The sequence below is a fragment of the Vespa velutina genome, chromosome 14 (genome assembly GCF_912470025.1).
Source record: "Vespa velutina chromosome 14, iVesVel2.1, whole genome shotgun sequence".
NCBI lineage: Eukaryota > Metazoa > Arthropoda > Insecta > Hymenoptera > Vespidae > Vespa > Vespa velutina.
In genome coordinates this window covers 3,970,724-3,993,494 of record NC_062201.1, presented here as the reverse complement: position 1 = coordinate 3,993,494, position 22,771 = coordinate 3,970,724, and the positions used below count along the sequence as shown (strand labels likewise).

General features: G+C 33.0%; 1 long non-coding RNA gene across 1 annotated transcript in view; it reads left to right on the top strand.

The window, feature by feature from the left end:
* Nucleotides 1-2,883: 2,883 nt before the first annotated feature.
* The window catches only part of LOC124954148, a 91,962-nt gene continuing 72,074 nt past the window's right edge, over nt 2,884-22,771 (top strand). The window contains exon 1 of the long non-coding RNA XR_007102466.1: nt 2,884-3,044. This is a non-coding gene — a long non-coding RNA (uncharacterized LOC124954148). The remainder of the gene's footprint in view (nt 3,045-22,771) is intronic.

Genomic DNA, 22,771 nt, shown 5'->3' with positions numbered 1-22,771 from the left:
CAAAATAAAATCATCGATCTTGTGTTTTTATCGTGGATAACTATGGCGTCATATTTATTTCTCGAATTTTTCAAGATTTATTTTCGCGATATCGATACTTTTCTTCTTTTTTTAACGATACTCTAATTAATAATCTTTCATTAATTTGTCAAGTCCGATATTATTTCGTCTTATATACGATTTTCATATGTACACATAAGTATTTCTCTCTCTCTCTTACCTTTTGCATAATTATATATACTTAATTTAAGCTAATATACATAATTAACTTTATATTGTATTATTCTAATATTCATTGAATTTTTCAAAATATCTACAAAAATTTTACATGATATGCTAGAAATAATATTTGATACGTAATAGCCTTAAAAATGTAAACGAAAGTTTCAATAGAAAGAGAGAGAGAGAGAGAGAGAGAGAGAGAGGGAGAGGGAGAGATAACATTGGGATATATACAGCATGAAAATGTCCGAAGACGTCCTTTGTTTACGAATTTCTAGTATCTTGAATGGTAAGAAACAAAATAGAAAGCGATGATAAACTTTTACTACAGACATATATATATATATATATATATATATATATATATATATTTATGTGGGTTTGTACTATTCCGAGAATTTTCGATAAGAACAAAATTACGTAAACAATGAAAGAACGTGTTCTTATTATGACTTTGACGAATTGCTTAGTTCTCTTTCGTCTACGCGACGTGTTAGACTTGCTCCTGCGTTAGAATTTATAAATTATTATCGACTCTTCTATAGCTCGATCAAATCTGGATTGATCTAATTCTAATTTAATTGATTCTCGTTAAATTGATTTTGTTTCATAAATAAGTAATGAGTTTACTATATGAAAGTAAAATTAAGAGAATAATATTTATAACATACGTATATATATATATATATATATATATATATATATATATATATATATATAAGATGTATATATTAAAGTATATAATGAACTCTTTACATACATGTATCATCAATATATCGATAATCTAAATATAATCGTCTCTTTTTTTTCCTATAAGTTTAAAAATCTTTTTAAATATACGTGTATTTGAATGTTAACTCCGAATTGTTTAGATTAAAAAATATTATATTTATTATCGAGAAAAATGAACGTGAGAGATAATCGTAATTGCGAGAATTGAAAAGGACCAAGAAGAAAAGTTGGAACGATGAAGGCATCTTTCAGCCCCAACCCACGTCCAAGAGGGCATCCCCTTTTCAAGATAGAAATCTCACGTGGATATACCTTCTCGCTCGGACTTATAAGAGCTTATTTATAAACAGACGCAGCCACCACAATGGTTATTGTTTCAGCGCACGGTATGCGAAGCGGCGTCGTATGCGCCGCCTATTTATGACACATTATGCGAAAGCGCACCCGATAGCAGTGCATACGAGCAGTATTGCATTTCGTGCCATTGTGATGGCAACAATGATATAGTCCGGGCCCATATGCTTTTCTCTCTCTTTCTTTCTCTCTCTCTCTCTTTCTCTATTTCTCTCTCTTCCTCTTCCTCTTCCTTTTTCTTTTTCTCTTTTTCAACGGATAGCATAAATCATGATTCGTGCTCGAGTTTACCACGAAGTGGGTGTCGAGCTCGAACGCTTCGTTTCTTTCTTCTTCTTCTTCCTTCTTTCTTTCTTTTTTTTTTTTTTTTCGTTTTCTCTTTCTCTTATTTTCTTTTTAACAACGCGAGATTTGAAAATATTTCTAACGAGGTTTTCGAAGATTTTAATTTTCTTTTTTTTTTTTTCTTTTCTTCGATTTGATCACTTCTGTATCCGATTGATCTTTTAACATTTTCTTTTGACGATTTAAAGTTCTCTATGAAATGCAATAGATAATTATTGAGTATGATTACCTATTGAAATTCGATACTCGAGGTTTCGCCTCAAAGATAGAAAGTAGTAATATCACTTGGTAGTATATTATGGTTTCCAGAAATACTGAGGATTTCGATGTTAAGGTTCATTAAGGTGGATCGTTAAGTCAAGAAGAAACGGCGAACGGTCGACCTTTGGAATTTGAAAATATGAATTCTGAAAGGAAGATATACGTAATAAGCTTTGAAGAGCGAGAGAGTAGAAAAAACGGTAGTCCAAATGATCCGTGAGAAAGAGAATGTATAAAGTTGATTTCTCTTGGTATGCAAATCGTTGAATAAAGTTAGGATATAGATATATACATGTATATGTATATTCTTCGAAGATAGTATTAACTCCACTAACGTATGTTCGTATGATCAAGTAATTATCGTGATCATTGAAAACATTGAAAATTGTTTATTATGAAAAGGCTAACAATCATTTCGATTAAAAATGATTTTGATTCTGTCAGATAAAGAGAAAAACGTCATAGAATATAGAGAAGCCTATCTTCTCTCTTTCGACTTTCCGATTGGCGCATGGCGAGTTCCAGTCGCGCGAGCGACAGCACGGTCGCGCCGCATTCCAGCCACGCGCCTTGCCTAGGAACATTGGCGTAACTTTACTATCAACCCTTTAATTATTGATAATAATTTAATAAGAGCCAACAATATATATATATATATATATATCGTCGAGCAAACGATTTTATTTATTAAGTCTAATCGTAAGTGTACGTATAATATTAAAATTTGTGAATTATTTAAAAATCCAATGAATTTCTTTTGGCATAATAAGCAAATATTATGAAAAAGATAGAAAAAAGAATTCTATAAGATCAATGAAAAATAAAATCAATCGAATTCGTTAGAAGAAAAGGAAAGCTTGATATCGAAAAAAATGATATCGATCATCGATCCCATTTCAATATTTATACTTGGATATTCATATTTGAGATTAAATCTCGAATGAGTTACGATATTTGGGGTTGAGAAAATTGCAATGGTTACGCCAATGGAAGGACGGTAAGAACAGTAAGAGCAGCACGAGCCTCGACCACGGCAGTCGTGCTCGAGCGGAGGCGGTGGGAGCCGTCCTCTCCTCTACATCGTGGAGAAGCGAGGAGAAGAGAGGAAATGGAAGCAAAAAGAATTGAAGGTAGGAATGGAGTTGGAAAAGGGGCAAGTGGCGAGAGGTGGTGGCAGACAGTGGTGGTAGTGATGGTGGTGGTGATGGTGGTGGTGGTGGTGCTTGGTGCTGCTGCTGCTGCTGCTGCTGTTGTTAGAGAAGGGGTTCAAAAGAGGTGAAGGAGGTGGAGGTGGAGATGGAGAAGGAGGGAAGTGGTCGCGAGCGTGGACGAGTAAAGGAGAGAGGGAGCACCGCGGGACGCAATCACGTCCTGCACGCGCCGTGCCCCGAGCCACTTACAGACGCTGTTACACGAGGCATCCACTCTCTTTCCATTTCTCTTCTTCATCTATACTTCCTTTTCAATCTACTAAATTTATCTCCAATTTTATACCTATTTTTATCCATTACAATTCGTCTCTAATATCGTATAATAGCATTAAAAATAATTATTAATTTTTCTTCCTTTTTTTTTTTTTTTTTTTTTTTAAATGTGGTAGGCATACCTAATTTATACTTTCAATTGACTTGCATAATATATTTAGGACTGTCATTCGATTTATTACGGAACAGATATAATTTGTTGGATTTAAATTTCAATTTATTAGAGAATATATGTCGCGATGGTTAGAAAGTAAATTGAATGTTGAATTTTGTGGAATTGAATTGACATATACTTTGTTATAAGTTTTAAGTTTATCGTTGGAATAAAGAAGATGGTGTATATATATATATATATATGATTGCATATATTAGAAAAGGGTAGGTTCTGTTTCGTGTAACATCGCTTTGGTCACGACTTCGATCACGAGGCGCATAGTGGTCTGACCCACGAGCTCCTAGCGTTCTGAGTACGTTCCAAGTGTGGGAACTACTCATCCCCGAGACTCTCGGCGACCTTTCGTTGCAACCTGCAACCGCATCTCTGTTTCTTATCTTCTCCCATTGAAGGTTTGCTCTAGATGTTCCTGAATATATGATATCTAATCTTTTCTTTTTCCTCTTTTTTTTTTTCCTTTTTAAATTGCAAATGTATAGGAAGACTTCACTTTTTTTTTTTTTTTTTCTTTTTTTCTTTTTACCATTCAATGAATTTCAAAGCTAGAGAGTTATCTTTAGAGAAACGTTGCCGTGCGCATTTCTACGTATGTATCCATATATACAAGTACATAGATAGAATTTTGCTTTTTAGTTTCATTTAAAAGATAGATGGTTAAGATAGATAGCTAGTTTCCCGGCCACCTGCACCATTCTCTGGAATGCGTTTTCTGCAGTCGATGATCCTCCCATACTAGACGCTCACGAAACGAGCAAAGTTCAAGGTAGATTACTCGACATTTAACGAGCCTGCGGTACTACATACTACATCGGATACATCGGATACATCGGCTGTCGATTCGCGTGTCAAGATTTCTTCTAGCTCCTTCTTTTGCTATGCCAAGGATGCAGAATCCATTTACGTTGTATCCTATCGAGGGAGACTAATGGATGCATCTATAAAATACGAAAGAAATTTCTTCCTTTAGATAGTTATTCTTGATTTTTTATTTTATCGATGTTGTTAAAAGAATTATCATTATATTGTTATCCTTATTGATTTCCTTTTTTTTTTTTTTTTTTTTATTTTAATTCGTTCCTCTTAATGGACGCCGTAGACGTTTATCTCGTAAGGGAAGAATCGTCTATTGGATAAAAGAAAAAGAAAAAGAAAAAAGAAAAAGAAAAAGGAAAAAGAAGAAACGAAAAAATGAGAAGAGAGGGCATTCGTGAAATTTAAGATCGTGACCCCGCGAGCAGAAGTGAGCCTCGGTAAGACTCACGGCCGTGATCTCTGATCTGGATTGGCCGCTTGATCCGGTTCTGCTTCTCAGTTCGAAGGCTCACAATTACTATCACAATGGCGAATCCTCGAGGGTGCGTTCGAGTTCGTGTCGTGCGAGGTAAACTACAGGCTACGAGATCGATACGCTCCTCTCGTTCATCGCGATCTCCATTTTTGATGATTGCTGTTTTAGCGTACTCGATCGAATGACCTTCGGGCGATTTTCTACTGATTATTCAAGAAAAAAAAAAAAAAAAAAAAAAAAAAAAAAAAAAAAAAAAGAAAAATAAGGAAACAAGAAACAAAAATATTAAAATAATCTTTAAAATCAAATTTCTATGTCGTTTTTTTATTTTCTATCATAAATTTAATAATTATAATATATATATATATATATATGGAAATAAATAATATTATAAATTAAAAATTTTATTTAATTAATAATATCGTTAAAAGATAAATATGTACACAAAAGTTAAAGTTCATTGTGATAAGATATTATAGGAGATGGTAAATACCATGGTCGTGGATAATTAATATATATTAATTATCGACAAAAGCTTAACTATCGAGAACGTGCTTAAATAATAAACGACGTTCGAGTTGTTGCTTATCTGTCAAAATGTCAACCATTTCTATAGGTAGTAACTATTAAACGGGATGTATATGCATGTATGTGGGGTTAATTAATTAGCAGATGAGCAAGCACTCTTCTACGAACGGACAATGTTCTTGGCCTCGTTAGAGAGCAGGGTATGCAGATGAGATCTATTCATGAACGAAGCCCCCAATTAAAGCTACTCTCGTCGAGAGAAAACGTTATACGATGAATCGAACGAACGTTAAGAGAGTGCCAAGATGGTTGACAAAATATAATTATTCGTGTCCCGACATGATGTATTCGAAACGAGTTCTCCTTCTTTCTTTTTTCCTTTTTTCTTCTTTTTTATTCTGTTTTTTCTCTCTCTCTCTCTCTCTCTCTCTCTCTCTTTCTCTTAAAGAGCTAAACTAAAGAACTACTTAAATTACTATCTAGTTTATGAGCTTGTTAATTATGTATCTATTTATGTTTTCAACTTGATTACATATGTATATCGAAATAATAATTATATTTATGTATTTAACACATCGGCACTGTATTTAATATAGATTTTATGTCGAACATTAATGACATTTGTTTATCGACCTTCAAAAATATAATATTTATTATCAATGACAACAGAAAATAGAGGATATAATAATATATATTTATGTGCGATTTTGTAAGCCTGTGAATTAAATGATCATAGTAAAAATAATAGTATACATATTATAACACTATGACTTATGGTTTTATTAATTTCTTTCATAATGTCACGTTATATAATTTTCTTTCTCTTTTTTCTTTTTTTTTTTCGTTTTTTTTTCGTTTTTTTTTTTTTTTTTTAGATACAACAAAAAATAGTTTATAAAATTAATTAAAATTGATATTATTTAGATAGAAATTTAATATCTCCATTTCGTCGTCGTCGAAATGTTTTTTTGAATTTTTTTTTTTCTTTCAAGGACGATTAATATTTCTTGTGTTTAAGATAGATTAAATTAAGAATACTATTATTTAAATGAAAATCAGTTTGACGTGATGTAATATATGATATAATCGTAAGTAGCATAAGTTAAGAGAACTTCAAGGACAATAACAAACTCTCTATGGTTTGTTTCAAGGCGAGATTAACGAATGACCTTTAACGAGTCCAGACACTCGGTCGCCTAGGCTCTCTCTTTTTCTCTCTTTCTTTCTCTCTCTCTCTCTCTCTCTCTCTCTCTCTATCATGGAGTATACTATAGCTAGTAATCGTGAGAATGTATGAGTAGCTCGTCTAATGACGAAAGAGCATGAAGTCTTCGAGTTGATTCGGCATTTGTATCGGCATCCGGGACACCTGTTTTCGAATATATCCACGTTGGTGACTCTTACGCAAGCTTTTAGAAAGAACCACACCTGTTAAACTAGGATCTAAGAGTACGCGTGTCTAGTTTTAATTATCTTTTTTACTTTAGAAGGACACTCGAACGAAGCGTATTATTCCTTCAAATATAATGGGAATGAATTTTTGTCAATTGGATTATTATTTTAAATGAAACAATCGTATGATATAATTTATCGTGATATTTTATTAGAATATTTTAAGAAACGATTAAAATAATATTGATATTTGTAAAATATGTACAGTTAATTATAATCTTTCATAAAAGTTATTAAATTCAATTAAAAAATTAAAAAATGTACGTATGTCGTTTATATTGTCAAGATTAAATTTTATTCAATATCTAATCGTTTCTAATCATTCTCCAACAAATTTTTATATACCATCATTTCGTTTTTATCGAAACTTTCGCTCGTATATTCTCGTTAAGAGAAGTAACGACGTAGATAAGTTGTACGTAGACATGAAAAAAAAATCAAGTTTGGAGTTTCAAGGTTCGAAAGATTATGCAGGTATGTACGTTATCGTTTTCTGTGTGATAACTGCTCGAATATCAGAGAGTATCTCCCGACGAAAGGAGAAATAAATAAAATCTGATCGATCGAGGGTGTCGTAATCAACATCGAAGCGAGATAAAGTAGTTGATAATGTTTATTTAATAATTATCATACGTCTCTGTGTTTGGACTTGCGTCAAATAAAAAAGATTTATTTTTTATTATAGCTATTAAATTTTTTTTTATATCTTTTAAGATTTACATAGAATAATTATTTATTCATTATTAAAATGATTTTATTATTTTTTTGTATGATTATATTTAACGATTACGATTATTGATTACAAATGTAATTCATTGATAATCGCTCGAAGATTTTTTTTAATTCATATTAATTTAAGCCATTCGATGAAACATTTTGTGCAATATATTTTATAGCAACAATGGTATTATTTTTTTTTTTCTTTTTCTTTTACGTGTAATTTTTACCGATTCCATTTTAGATAGATTTTATTTATTAATTTTACGTTATATTATCGAAAGGAAAAAATCGTAAAATCTCGATATAAAGTATTTTTGTTAAATCTATACAAGATACGTATATATATGTATATGTAGTTGCGATCAAAAAGACAAGAAGAGAAAAGGAAAAAATTGAAAACCGTAACGACACGACCAAAAGATTCACGATCGATCTCATCTCGATAGGATCAAAGATTTATATTCGATTTCTTTGATTCATCTTCTGCAACATTTACACGTATTCCATATTACGTACGTACATAAACGCACACATATATATATATATATATATATATATATATATATATATATATATATAAATCGTATTAGTAAATCAGACGATAGCATTGTTAATCCTTTCTTCTACGTATATGTATATGTATGAATGTGTGAATGTTTAAAACGTCCTCTCATGGGGCTACACCTTTCACGTGACGTCCAGGTTCATCCAGGTTTCGAAAAAAAGGTCTGCACGATTCCTCTATTTTATTTCTCGTCTCCAATTAATTTGGCTGTGGAAGCGTGGCGTAGTCCCCAGTACGAAAACAAAGCAATCGCCTTCTTCTATCTTCTTGCCAAGGCCCAAGCTAACCCGTTCGTTTAATTAGCGAGTATTGTGAATGAGAGAGAGAGAGAGAGAGAGAGAGAGAGAGAGAGAGAGAGAGTAAGAGAAAGACAGAGAAACAGAAAGAGAAAGAGAAAGAGAGAGAGAAGCAGAAGCGCGGGTCCAGGCTCGGATATCACGTAACAAGATCTTAGCCGGTGTTCAGTACGCGGAGGGTTAATGATGCTATCGCCATACAGTGCCAAAGCGATCGCATTACAGATACGATCGGATGCATTCGCATGGCTCAAACCAGCGAGCATACGACGTCGATATTTCTTTACCGATCGCCGCTTATCCCACGTGTCTTTCTCTTTCATCTTTCTCTCTTTCTCTTTCTCCCTCTGTCTTTTGCTATTCTTATTGTTATTTTTTTTTCTTTTTATTTTAAAAATGTCATTGCAAAAATGTTGTATATTCTTCTCAAACGGTAGGAGTGTTTATATATTGGATAAAATAGTAACTGATAATATAGATTATTAAAAGAAAAAAATAAGGGAAAAAAATAATAAAAAAGAAAAGAACAAAAGAAAAAAGGAATAAAAAAGAAATTAATCTATTGCGAGTAATATAGATTACTAGAGAAAGAAATTAATTTGTTGCCAGTTCTATTTCAAATATATTATCGTATAAGTGTTAGTATATGATAAAATTGTTTATTGATGTGACGCTATATAGAATATATATATATATATATATATATATATATATATATATATATATATATGTGTTCTACGATTGTTTTTTTCTTCGTGGGTAATTTTTTTTTTAGATAATAAACATATTGTATTACTATATCGAACGAAATACATTATTTCAATTCATGATAAAAACGATGAAAATAATTTCTTGTATTTTTTAAATCACGATAATATTAAAATATATAATATAACAAATACTTTCTATAATAACGTATGATTGTTATTTTTTAAAATAGAACTGCAATATCGATTATCGTTATCATCATAGTTTTCTTCGATCAAGATGATAGAGAAGATCTCTCGATCTTTTTATATCTTCGTGTATCGTCTGTGGGAACTCGGAGCTTCTCACGTCCGTTTCTAACCATCTAGAGATCCTTACCTCTCTCGGTAGTTTCTCCTACGTAATCTCGTTTCCTCGACTTCTCTCTCTCTCTCTCTCTCTCTCTCTTTTTCTCTGCCTTTCTCTCTCTCTCTCTCTCTCTCTTTCTCTCTTACTAAGAAACACGCTCGTGGCATACACGTGCGCGATCGGAGAGCAGCCGCCAACGCATTGTTATTACGTTTTACGTGCTTCATATGTATCACGTATAAACGCCACGTGCAGCGACTCTAGGCACTTTTCTTCTTTGCCTTTGTATATATATATATATATGTATGTATGTATGTATGTATATACATACCTATATGTATGTATGACACATACTTATGTACATGGAACAGCGATACGAGTCGAAACGCAAAGAGATGGGAGGAGCCTCGTGGCGTGTAAGTGCCTTGCACACTAATTACTATATTAATTGCTTCCTCGCGGGCTATCTTATATTGATTAAAGTCACACGAGACATCTCTCTCTCTCTCTCTCTCTCTCTTTCTCTCTCTTTCTCTCTCTCTTTTCTTTTTCTTATACATATAGATATGTACATCGTATACATATTTAATCAAGAATCTTGTACAGCTATTTCGTACTTACACATGTAGGAATAGGTGTATCAGTGTTCGAGTATCTAATAAGAAAGTAATTTTATTTCTCTCTCTCTCTCTCTCTTTCTTTTTCACTCTCACTCACTTATTCTTATTTTTTTAACTGATTTAAACATATCCTTGTGAAATTTGAAGTGAGTTAATTTAGTGATTTAAATGATACCATGCCAGGTATTCGACTTACGCGCGACGATTTTAATTAATCGAACCTTGTAAAACGCCTCTTTCGCTTTCGAAGGATCGTGGCCTTGAAAAGTTACCTATGCTATGGATAATTTACGAAGCTTGTAATCGTCCGGTGAGAGTGGTTATCGATTTATCGGAAATCGATTAAGGATATATCTTTTTTTTTTTTTTTTTTCCTAATTATTACCTCGGAAAATATTTCTGGTTTATAGAAAATTATACGAACTTGTGTGATCGTATTTTACATTTAATTTTATCTTTATCGTGTTGAAGGAAATGTAATCGTTGGGGGGCAATTATATGTAGATGTTAAAAATCGCATTAATTCGTAATTACGAAAATTTTCGTGTACTTATCGATATTCTGTTAAAAAAGAAAGGAAAAAAAAAAAAGTAAACAAAAAAAAATGAAACAAAAAGAGTAATTATTAGAAATGTATCAGCATAAAAAATTGCATCAGTTCGTAATACAAAATCGTAAATATATACGTACGTATTTTATTGGAAAAAAAATATCAACTTGTTTAGCTATAAAATGAAGTTATGTGTTTTTAGTACAAAGGGTAGACACAGAGACCTACATTGAGAGGACGACGTTATTCGAGCGTGTCTGTCGGTGAGTTCTTCTTTTTTTTTTTTTTTCTCAGGGACGATCCAAGCTGTATTCGGGCTTTCGAGGAAAGGTAGTAAAATGTTGAAACGACGTCGGCTGTGGTGGCGGTGGCGGTGGTGGTGGCGGCGGCAATGGTGGTGGTGGTGGTGGTGGCAGTGTTGGTGGTGGTGGTGGTGGTGGCGGCGGCGGTTTCGACCGCAGATTTATGCGTAGTAAAGGTGAACGCCTTAGAGGCATCTTCGTGGCCATTTCAACCCTCTCTTTTCTTCCCCTTTTTCCTTCCTTTCTCTTTCCTTCCTTTCCTTTCCTTTCCTTTCTTCTTCTCCATCTCTTTTTCTCTTATTTCTTCGTTCACGTATCCAGACATATAGGGTGGTACATAAGGACGAACATTAGCGGTGTCCGCGTCGGTACTTACGGATAGTTACCGTGCGGCATCGTAAATTATTACCCACGCCCCGAAACTTTTAGTGCCACTCTCTTGCTCTCACGAGCACACACACAATATTTTTCGGGCTATTCTTCTTCTTCTTTCGTACGAAAGAATGAGACGGAGACGGAGACGAAGAAAAAGAGAGAAAGAGAGAGAAATTTATTCGGATCTGTTTATCATTTTTTTTATTTTTATTTATTTATTTATATATTTTTTCTTTCTTTTTTTTGTTTTATTTTTTTTTTTTTTTTTTTTAGTCACATCGCACGACGAGCAATGTGCTTCGATATAATAATTATTTAATAATACGGTGTACATTAGTGATATGTTATTCGATATGAATGGAAGTTAAGGATAAGTGAATCAAGACTCGATAATAATTATGTGTATTATTATGTTGGTGCGATGTGTGATATATTAAAGGAGAAGAAATGACGGTACTGGATGATAATTACGAAGATACTTAAGATTGATAAAATTATTGATTATTAGGAACACATAAAGAAAAGAAAAGAAAAGATATCAATGTAAATATATTTTTCAAGTAATCTCGCTATAATTTCTTTTCTTTTCTGATTCTCTTTTGATGGCGTTTAAAATGACACTTTTGATTTTTTCGTTCAATCTCTTTGCGTTACTTAATTTTTTTCTTATTTTTTTTTTTTTTTTTTTTTTTTTTTTCTTCCTTTTGGTCCATCAGTAACGTCGACGAGGCGATAGAACGATTAGACGGAGATTAATTAGTTTCTCGTCTCTATGGAAGAGTGTTTTTATATAGAGACAGGGAGGAAGACAAAGCGAGATCGGTACATGGAGGTCGCGTCACGAAGAGAAGAAAAGTGAAGAGAAGTAAAGAGAAGAGAAGAAAAGAGAGAGAGAGAGAGAGAGAGAGAGAGAGAGGGCGACGTCGAGGTAATCTCGAACGTGGAAGTAGAAGAAGAGAGGATAAAAGAGAAGGAAAGGAGAGTGTGAGAGGGCTGGGAAGAGGAGAGGGAGGTCAAATGCTCCAAGGGAAAAAGGAGAAAGGTAGAAGCGAGCAACTTCGACTTGGTCACGCATTTCGAAGCTGAGCAATAGCAATCAGAAGTCCGTTTATTGCTGACTGCTACCTCTCTCTCTCTTTCTCTCTCTCTCTTTCTTTCTCTTTCTCTCGAAGGCTAAGTGCAATTACAGGTTGCACCGAGATAGACGGCGCTCGCATAAAGCCAGCCACCGGTCGCACGTTTCAGAAGTCTGCTGGGAGCAGGTTTCGGTTACGATTGACGCGTTTCCGAGATTATTACCGTGGAATGATCAAGCTTGGAAGAAGATTTTCTTCTTGTTCATACTATAATTAGGATGTCTAGAGAGACAGAGAGAAAAAGAGAGAAAGAGAGAGAGAGAGAGAGAAAGAGAGAGATCATCAGTTCGCGTCTGAATCATGCGGATATACATATTTCTCACTAACACGTTGTAATTCGAAACTTCCCTGAAATGGGACAATTTCGAAACTTTCGAATTTAATTGTGCTTAATTGACGTATTATTATAAATATAAGAATTATGGGCTTTCATATGTTCTTTCTTTTTTTTTTCTCTTTTTTTATAAATGTAATCGAGCGAAATTTTAGATTTTCCTAACATTTAAGTTTTTTTTTATTTCCTTTTCTTTTTTTTTTGTTTTTTCTTCCTTTCTTTCTTTCTGATACAAGTTGATCTTTCTTTAAATATATTTTTATCGTATTAAAAAATATGAAAGTAAAATAAAAAGAAAATATTAAAATATAGAATATAAAGATTGTAGAAATTTAAGAACAATGGACTTATATATATATATATATATATATATATATATATATATATATATATATATATATATATATATATATATACATAAAGAATCGTTTCATATTTTCTATGAATATCGACATTCGTCGGCACTTCCAAGCAGCAGCCGGTAACTCGTAGCAAAATTTATTAATCCCCCTTCTCACTGTTTCTTTCTCTCTCTCTTCATCTTCATCTTCTCGGATACCACCTTATATACTCTTCTTCTTCTTTTTTTTCTTTTTTTCTTTTTCTTTTTCTTCTTCTTCTTCTTCTTCTCAGATGTAACGCACTGCACTTGGCGGATCGTGGCTCGCCCGGAGCAGAGTTTATGGTCTCGTAAATAAGCGAACGTAAAACCAATATGTCCGTTCTTTTCTTTTTCTTTTTCTTTTTCTTTTTTTTTTTCTTTCTTTCTTTCTTACGTCAGGAAATAACAAAACTCGAGCAGTGTCGGCGTGAGTCTCTCCTTCGAATTGCCTTCGAGTGGCGTCTCTTTCGAGGAAAGAAGAAACATGATGATAGAGGAAGGTAGAAGAGGGGGGTCGGAGGAGAAGTTTTTTGAAGAATGCATTTGCGATCAGGAAAGAACGAGAAAAGCTTCCGGGCAGCAAAGATTTCGGACGAACATTGAACGCTCGTCATCGATAAGCTCTCGTACGAGTCTTGGTTATCTTATTTTCTTCACTTTTGCTCCGAGGTTATTGGACCCTGTTATACGGCTCGTCTTTATTTCGGTCTACCCTCAAGCAAAGTCGCTCTTTTTCGATTTCTTTGAGATAATGAAGTGAAAAATATTGTCCTTTCAAAGATACGAACGTAAGTAATACAACGTTCTTTAAGATGAACGGACTTATGTTAATCATATGATATCCATAACATATACGATGATATTTAATATACATTTCATTGTTCCAAACGAATTATTCCGATTATTCAACAATTGTGACAGTATATTTACGTTATTTTTCACTTAAATATATATATATATATATATATATATATATATCGAATAAAGAATATCGAATATACAAAATATATTTTGAAAATATTTAATAACTTTATCATCGTCGGATCGCAATAATTAACGATATTAATTATTTTTATTCAGTTAGAAATAGAGAGATATACTTTTCATAAGGGATGAAATGGCAAAGTAACGAGAGATAGTGAAAGAAAGGAAGAACATGAGAGAGAGAGAGAGAGAGAGAGAGAGAGAGGGAGAGAAAGAGAGGAGTGAGAGAGCGAGAACGTAGGACGTCGTTTGCCTTTTGTTTTTGCAAGAACATCAGATACTAGGCGTCGGTTATCACCGCATGGTATCATGCCTAAGGCGAAGAGGATAAGTATACGCGTTTCACGGTGTGTGTCCGTGAAGATAAGATATCTCTTGGTCCGTGCAACGGCACCGATGTTTCTCTTCCCATTTTCTTTCTCTCTTCTTCCTATCCACTTGAATCGTCCTGTACTCTCTCTTTCTTTCTCTCTCTTTCTCTCTTTCTCTCCCTCTCTCTCTCACTCTCTCCCTAACCCTCTCTATCTCTATCTCTCTTCTTCGAGAGGCAAGCAGCCAGCCGAAAGGGCGCAATAAATAACTCGAAGCGATCGCTTTTTACCAATCGAACGTTCCACCCCGTGGCGCGAGCGTGTACGTGCCCACGTGGTGCTAGTCTCCTTCTCTTCTTATTCTTCTTCCTCTCTCTCTCTCTCTCTTTCTCTTTCTTTGTCTCTCTTCATCGTCTTCTTCTTCTTCTTCTTCTTTCTCCTCCTCCTCTTCTTTTTCTTATTCCTCCTCTTCTTCTGCCCTTCGAAACGAATCTTGAAGAGAGAGAGAGAGAAAGACAAAGATGCTGAGAGATTCTAGAGCGAAAAAACGGGATTGGCGAATCTCCCTTTTGAGAGTACCCAAGCAGATCTTTATAAAACCACCCTGCGGAGTCGGAGGATTAAAGTTACGAGTCCTTCCTCGATCTTGATTTCCCATCTAGATGCATTCCGATTTTGATCTCGAAAGGGGGCGCAAAAGAGAAGAGATATATATCATAAGATTATAGTTATATGAATTTTGGATGATGTTATTTCCCGATAATATCACAATTAAATAGTATAAAAATATTATTTTATATTAACGTTCCTTATTTAATTTTGAATTTATTTAAATATTTCATATTAATTCACGATATTAATCTATTCTCGATTATCGTATGAAATTGAAATTATTGTGAATTGCGAATAGATAAATCTCGATGAAAATCTTATTACAAGATGTAGTTCATTTTCATATCGCGAGAACAATCGTTACACCTGCCAACCAATGTGAGGATTACGTTTCATAAATGAAAGTGTAAGAAAGATAGATTGATAGAAACAGAGAGAGAGAGAGAGAGAGAGAGAGAGAATGGGAGAAAAGATGAAGAGAGGATAGAAGAAGAGTTTCTGTTGCACACCGAGGCTTGCACGATCCCACGAAGCCACGCGATACTTCATGCAACGTGCACGTGACCTTACGACCTTAAAAGCAAGCACTATTTTCCGCTGCCGGCAGACCCTCCGTTGCATCTACGCCACCGCCCGAAGTATAGAATGAGATAGACTATGAGTACTTGTAAGAACGTAAGCACGACACGAGACCGGAGATTAATATTATCTCGACGCATACCGCGCAAGAGAGAGCCCCTTCGCGAGTTATTAGACTCTGAGCCACGTGACGCGTATCCAACTATCGTCTTCTCTCTCTCTTTCTCTCTCTTTCTCTCTCTCTCTCTCTCTCTCTTATCGTTTTCTTCCTTCTCATCACATTTTTCTTATCTTCTTATAAAATGCGACAATTTTTCTAGAAAATAATTGCACGTCTTTAACTAATTAACGTTCGAAGGAAAAAGAAAAAAGAAAAAAGAAAAAGACTCGTTGATTTGATAAAACTCTAAAAAATATTTTTCTCTCACTATTTAATCCTTTCTTTTTCTATATACGCGCGTTTATATTACAGGATTTGTGAGAGATTAATTTCCCTCGTAAAAAATAATTGTACGTGGAATAAATAGATAGCTTAGATAGATTGACAATTTTAAACAATAATTTTTTTACTTATAAATATTAACTTAGATTCAATAGGATATATGCAAGAGATCGCGTTTAAAAATCGATTGTAGATAATTTTATAGAAATATTTTTGTATCTCTTTTTTCTTTCTTCTTTTTTTTTTTTTTTTTTTTTTCCTTGATATTATTATATTTTTATGATACTCGGGCGTTTTAAGTGTTCATTAATTATATGATACGTATGTGCAATGGTATATTAAGATAATATATAAATCGAAAAGAAAAAATGAGAAAAATGAGAGATAATGACGAATGACAGTAGGGACAAAGGGAGGAAAGGAAGGATAAAAGAAAAATAAAAAAGAAGAAGAAGAAGAAGAAAATAAAGAATAAGGGAAGGTCCTTTGGACGAGAAATAAAGAGCAATGGCGTACCAGCAGCTGGCGTGTTTAACGCGTTTGGCGATGCGCGAAACGCGTCTGGTAGCATTCTTACAAGTACGTAAGGGAGCTCATTACTGGAGTCTCGTGTAGAAATACGATAGTGTTCTTTGCTTGGACACTCTCTTTCTCTTTCCTCCATTCATTATTTTCTTTTTCCTTCTTTCTTTGTATCGACACATGGCGCCGATTTCTCTCTCATTCGTTTTTCTTCTTAAACACTTTCTTTCGTCGTTGTGGTAGAGACGAGATCGTTGCTTTTTTATTTTGTTCGGCTTTTCTTCTTTTTTTTTTTTTTTTTTTTTTATTACGTGATATTTTTTTTTTAAAATTCTATACTTTAAAGAATACGACAACATGTAAGTCACATTTAATCTGAACGAAAGGAAAAGTTTTTGTCTTCGTGATATTTTTGTATTCTTCATTATAATACGTAGAAACGAAAGGATATTATTCATTATTAGATTATATAAAGAATTTTCATGAATATATTTTATTGTAGTATTAATTAAAAGGAACGATTATCCATTGGCATTCAATGAAATTAATTTTTAATACATCTTTCAGAGCAAAATGAAGAAGAAAAAAGAAAAATAGAAAAGACATAGTCGACATTAAAAAATATTTCTCATATTGATTATCATTGATAGATCTATGATATTTGATCAATACTAACTAGTGTCACGTGATAACCATATGATCTTCATCTACCTTTCATAAGTTGATCTTCGAATTACTTTCGAATTTTTCGATCACGAAAAGGTCGAGATCGGCTTTCGCCGTATAATTAATAAATAACATCGTGTGCGACCTTTCCCTTTCTCTCTCTCTCTCTCTCTCTCTCTCTCTGTCCTTCTTATTCTTTCTTTCTTTCATCTCTCTTTTTCTCCATTCTTCGCGAATAAACACTAATTGTCGAATTAATTAATGACACGCTTTCGAAATTAATAAACTCGAGACGGTTATCGATGTGCCGGCGTCACGTGAGAACGCACGCCGCGAGTTAATTGCTAATTCATGCCGATTGCCGACTATTTATTTCACGAGCCTTGAAACCTCGCGCGCGCACACGATTATCAATTACCGAAGATTTATGTTACAACTTATGTACGTCGCAGTAACCACGAAGAGAGAGAGAAAGAAAGAGAGAGAAAGAGAGAGAGAGAGAGAGAGAAAGAGAGTGAAACTACGACGACGTTTTCATCCTGTTGTTACCGCTGCGGAGAACTTGTAAGCTCGCAAAAACGTAGCCTTCTCCTTTCCTTCAGGCTTCTCCCTCCCATCTCTCTATTTTCTCTGTAACGACGAGAAATCGCGTAAATTTATCCGCCAAGCGAGAAGCAGCCTTCTACCTCCCACGTTTCAAGATCGTTACGCGTTCGGTGGCTCCCTTGAGTCTCTTATCCTCGATACTATGTTTCTTCTTGAACGAGCAAAGCCCCAGTAACAATATCGTTTGTCCAGACTTCTTATCGTCTTGGTGCTTTTATTTCGTAGTTTCGCGTGTTAAATTCACGTAAGATTTACTTTCTTAAGCTTGATTATGTTTCGGGGGAATGGATAAAGATCTTGTTTGTTCGCTTCGAGTAGATATACGTATCTTACTATCACAGTTTTAGCGATCTTTTCCTTTTTTGCTTTCTTTTTTTTCTCTTTGTTTTGTTTTTGTTTTTTTTTTCTTTTTCTTTCTTTCTTTTCTTTTCCACTTTCTTTTCTCTCATGGGATAATTTTAAATCTCACACTGGCACTTACTCATTTTTTCTTCTTTCTCCCTTGGATTTTTTTTTTTGTTGTCGTTTCGTTTATTCATTTTTGTTTGCTTTCGTATTGAATTAAATTGTTTTATCGTATTTATTGTGTATACAAGTGACGAGTAAATTTTTTTTAATGTTTGGATGCATGTTTAAGTGAACGTCAGTTTTCGAAAGAAAGATTATAAATTCGATTTGTTCGTTTAATTTTGACATTGAATTTAAGAAATAATTCTGTAAGAATTTCAAAGTTGAAGAAAGTTCAGGTATAAGAAGATATTCCTTCGTGATTTTGAATAATTCAAAAATTGTCTATATTACATTCACATTTTCTAATGCCACTTAGAAGTTAGTGGGATTCCACGTGTCCTAATGCTCTTATACAATTTGACGACATTATAGTGAAAGTAACATCAAAATTCTCGCCTGTTTGGAATTTCTTACGGTAGATTATAATTTTCTTTTTTTTTTTTTTTTTTTTTCTTTTCAATTTGTCTAACTTCTACATAAAAATTTAAAGAGCGATCCTTAAGAATTCTAAAGTTGAGGAAAGAATTTTAAAAAAGAAAAAAAAGACAAGTAAAAAAAAAGAAAAAGAAAAAAAGAATTCTCTCTCGTGACTTGGACTTAGGAGAATCGATGGATCGAAAATTAGGATCATATTTTGATCGAATGAAATTCTAATAATAATATCCGAAGGCCATGAAATTTCTTGTGTGTCCATTTTTGAGGCGTCTACCTTGAAGATAGAGAGCGTGAAGGCTAATTCTTAGCGAGTCACCGTGCGATGATCCTCCGTCGTCGTGTTCTCACGTATCGGCCTGATGATAGTCGCGGCGGTCTTGCTTGGTGCGGGTCATTAAAGTTTCTCGAAGAGAAGACAGAAGGTAAGAACGTGAGAAGGGGGTGGAGAGGAAGATGGACGGTACAGAGAGTGAGAAAGAAGTGCATGCCGTGCCTTCGAGTAAATTACCGCTGTGGGCGAGAGAATCCCATAAAGCACGCCGCGTATTAAGTAGCCAGAAGAAGAAGGATTTATTCATTTTTTCTTTTCTCTTTTTCTTTCTTTTATTTCTTTTTTCTTTTCTTTCTTTCTTTCTTGTTTTTTTTCTTTTTATCGGGTAAATAAAAATTCACTTGATGTAATTAGAAAAGAGAGAGAAAAAAAAGAAGAAAGAATTCTTGAATATTCAACGTTTCAAGAAAGATATATCGCTAATTGTTGTATATATTTATATAACAATATAACGATAAAAGTATTATAGGTTTTAGAATAAAATGAACATAGTAGTGAAATGGAAAATATTGTTGAATCCAAAATGTACTTATAGGGTGAGTCTTAATGATTATCAATAATGAAAAGAATATTTAATTAGCAGCTATGCAGCCACACGATTGAGAATTTCTAAGTAAGGGAAATAGAGACTGATGTTTATGATTATTATCCGGAACACGTGTCGTTTCGAGTGCCGTAATAAATTTCAACGAGTTGAACTTTGGTTAGGTGCTTTTATATGTACACACATACACACACGCACACACACACACACATATATATATATATACACATTTCAAGAGTGTAATAAAGAAAACGGTTTTGCAGCATAGAGAAGAGTTTCTTCTAGCGATAATCTTGTCGGATACGATCATCGAGGATGAAGGCAACCTGCCCTGTAATGTCTTCCTAGAAAATATATGTATGCAATTTCTTCGATTCCACGCTTGTCAACTTATTATTTGGTAATTAAGACTCGCTCGTTAAACGGCACGAGTATACGCCTATTAAACGTGCCAAGCTCGTTACTTAATGTCTGCAATATCGAGTACAAACTAATTGTACAAATGCATGATCATTTATATACATATTGTAAAATTTATATGTACCTTTTTTTTTTTTTATTTATAAAAATATTTACGAACGAGGAGGTTTCATTATGACGTTTAAATTGGCACAATATGAGAGAAAAATAAATGTTGAATTGTTTAAAAAATTTTGAATTAAAAAAATTCAATTGACAGTTTCGATTTATATATCGAGATAAAAGAATGATCTATACTATATATATATATATATATATATATATATATGTAATTTTATACATTTAATTTTCTATTTGAATTTTTATTTCAAATAGATTGTTCGAGCTATTAGTCGTCGCTTTTAAAAGCGTCTTTGCATAGATAATAACGATGAACGAAACATTTCTACCGTATATCTATCGCTTCTTTAACGAGGAACACGATGAGCAGTCATTAACTCTATCATGTTACATTATATTTTCTTTTATGTAACTCACGTAATTATATGACAGTCCAATAATGAGAGTATTCGAACTATGTCATGCGAGTCTTTCGACTGATGAAAGTAAATTTGAACAATTCTTTTTTCTTCTTTTTCTTTTTTTTTTTTTTTCTTCTTCTTCTTCTTTTTTGATAAAAATATTCTACCTTTTTTCTGTCTTTCTTTTTTTATATAAAATACAGTAAAATTAAATGTAATATGTGTGACTAATACATTTTTTGAGTTGAAAATAATAAAAAGTAACATAATACATATATACATATATTTGTGAAAGATTTTCAAGGTTTTAGGTAGAACTGTCATGATTCTCGAAGAATCTCGTTTTTTATTCCACAGGACGTATACTTTTTTCAGACAAGGTACTAACTATTATACAAACTTACTTTACCATCGTGTAATAATGACGCATGTAAACGTGTCGTAGCCGCGCGTGCGTCCGTATCGTACGAAGTACCGTGCGACGTGCGTGAACAGACTAAGCAAATTTATTTTGTTCGACCCGCTTCGAATTGTTTTCTTTCTCTCTCTTTCCCCCTCTATCTCTCTCTCTCTCTCCTTTTATTTTATTTTTTTTTTTTCGTAAAAAGAGAAGAACGAACGAAGCGTCCGATGTAAATTAACGAGCGAAGATGGTACTTCGAGAGGAGTGCACTCGGAAAATTTTTGAAAGATAAAGAAAAAAGAAAAAAAAAAATAGAAAAAAAATATATATCGTATTTATATCCGAAGAAAAAGTTGTTTAAAATTAGACATCAAATATCAAGATAGTAATAACATTGACGTTTTAATTTTCGGATTTTGTTTTATACTTGTTTAATATTTAATTGAGCAATTTTAATTAAAAATAAAAATAAAAATATATTTATGGTTTTAAATTACTCGATAATATAATCTATGATTAAAGTTTATACAGATATATAAGATTATCATTTATAATTATTAATTATATATCGATGAAAAATAATTTTTGATCAATACTCTTTACGAATGATATTATTTGATATAAATAAATTGAAAAAAATTGTTCACATTATATGTCGATTTAAAGAGAATTGAATTAGGTTTCTATTTAAGTAACGTTACTGTATACCAATGTTCAATTAGATTTAAATAAAAGTTATTCGAGGTTATAGTATGTTTCGACATTAGTCGAGCAGATCTTTTGACGTGTCTGGTGTTCCTCGTTCGATTCTTGGAGCAACTTTTATCTCGATCTACCGATACGCTCGCGTGTTACGCACGTTTACGATGAAGATCGAGAACCAGGAGGAGAGGCGAAACGAGCTCCTTATCGATGCGCCGTGTTCGTAACGCCAGCTTTATTAGCACGACGATAACCCGAAGGCGGCGAGTCGAAGCTCTTTAATGCCTTTAACGAGCGACCAACCTCGTACTGTGAATATCGACTCTTGCCATGGCCCAAATATTATTACTCGATCGAAAGATAAACTTTTCTTTTGGGGTTAATAATAATGATTATGTAGAAAAAAAAACAAAAAAAAAAAAAAAAACAGAAAACAAAAAATATACATACTCACGTAATCATTATTATTAAAAAACGTTTCTTTCAATGGATCGACTTTTTATTACTCCGATATTATATCATAGTAAGCTTCTAAAGTTTCACAAATTCATTGTCATTTTCATTATAAATTATATGACATTTTAAATCAATTAATTTATATTATTATTATTATTATTATAGATTACGATTTATTCCGTATATAAATATAAATTATTATATTATTGCAAATTACTTTCTTTTTTACATTCTTACGTGTCACGGCATTGTAACAGTAGAATTATTTTGTTTTCGAGTAGTTCGAAATAAAATCAATTAATCATTTTTTAATATCTCCAATGAATTATCTTATCAAACGAACTTTATAAATTAATAATAAAGAATCATAATGAAAGATATGGAAAAATCTTGTAGAATTTAAAACTTAGAAAATCTTTTTTAATTACGTTTTACTTTTTTTTTTTTTGTTTCTCTTTTTATTTTATTTTCCCTTTCTTTTGTCACGACACTAATCGAGATTAAAGTTCCTTGGATAAAAATAAACAAATAAAAGAAATAATAATAATAA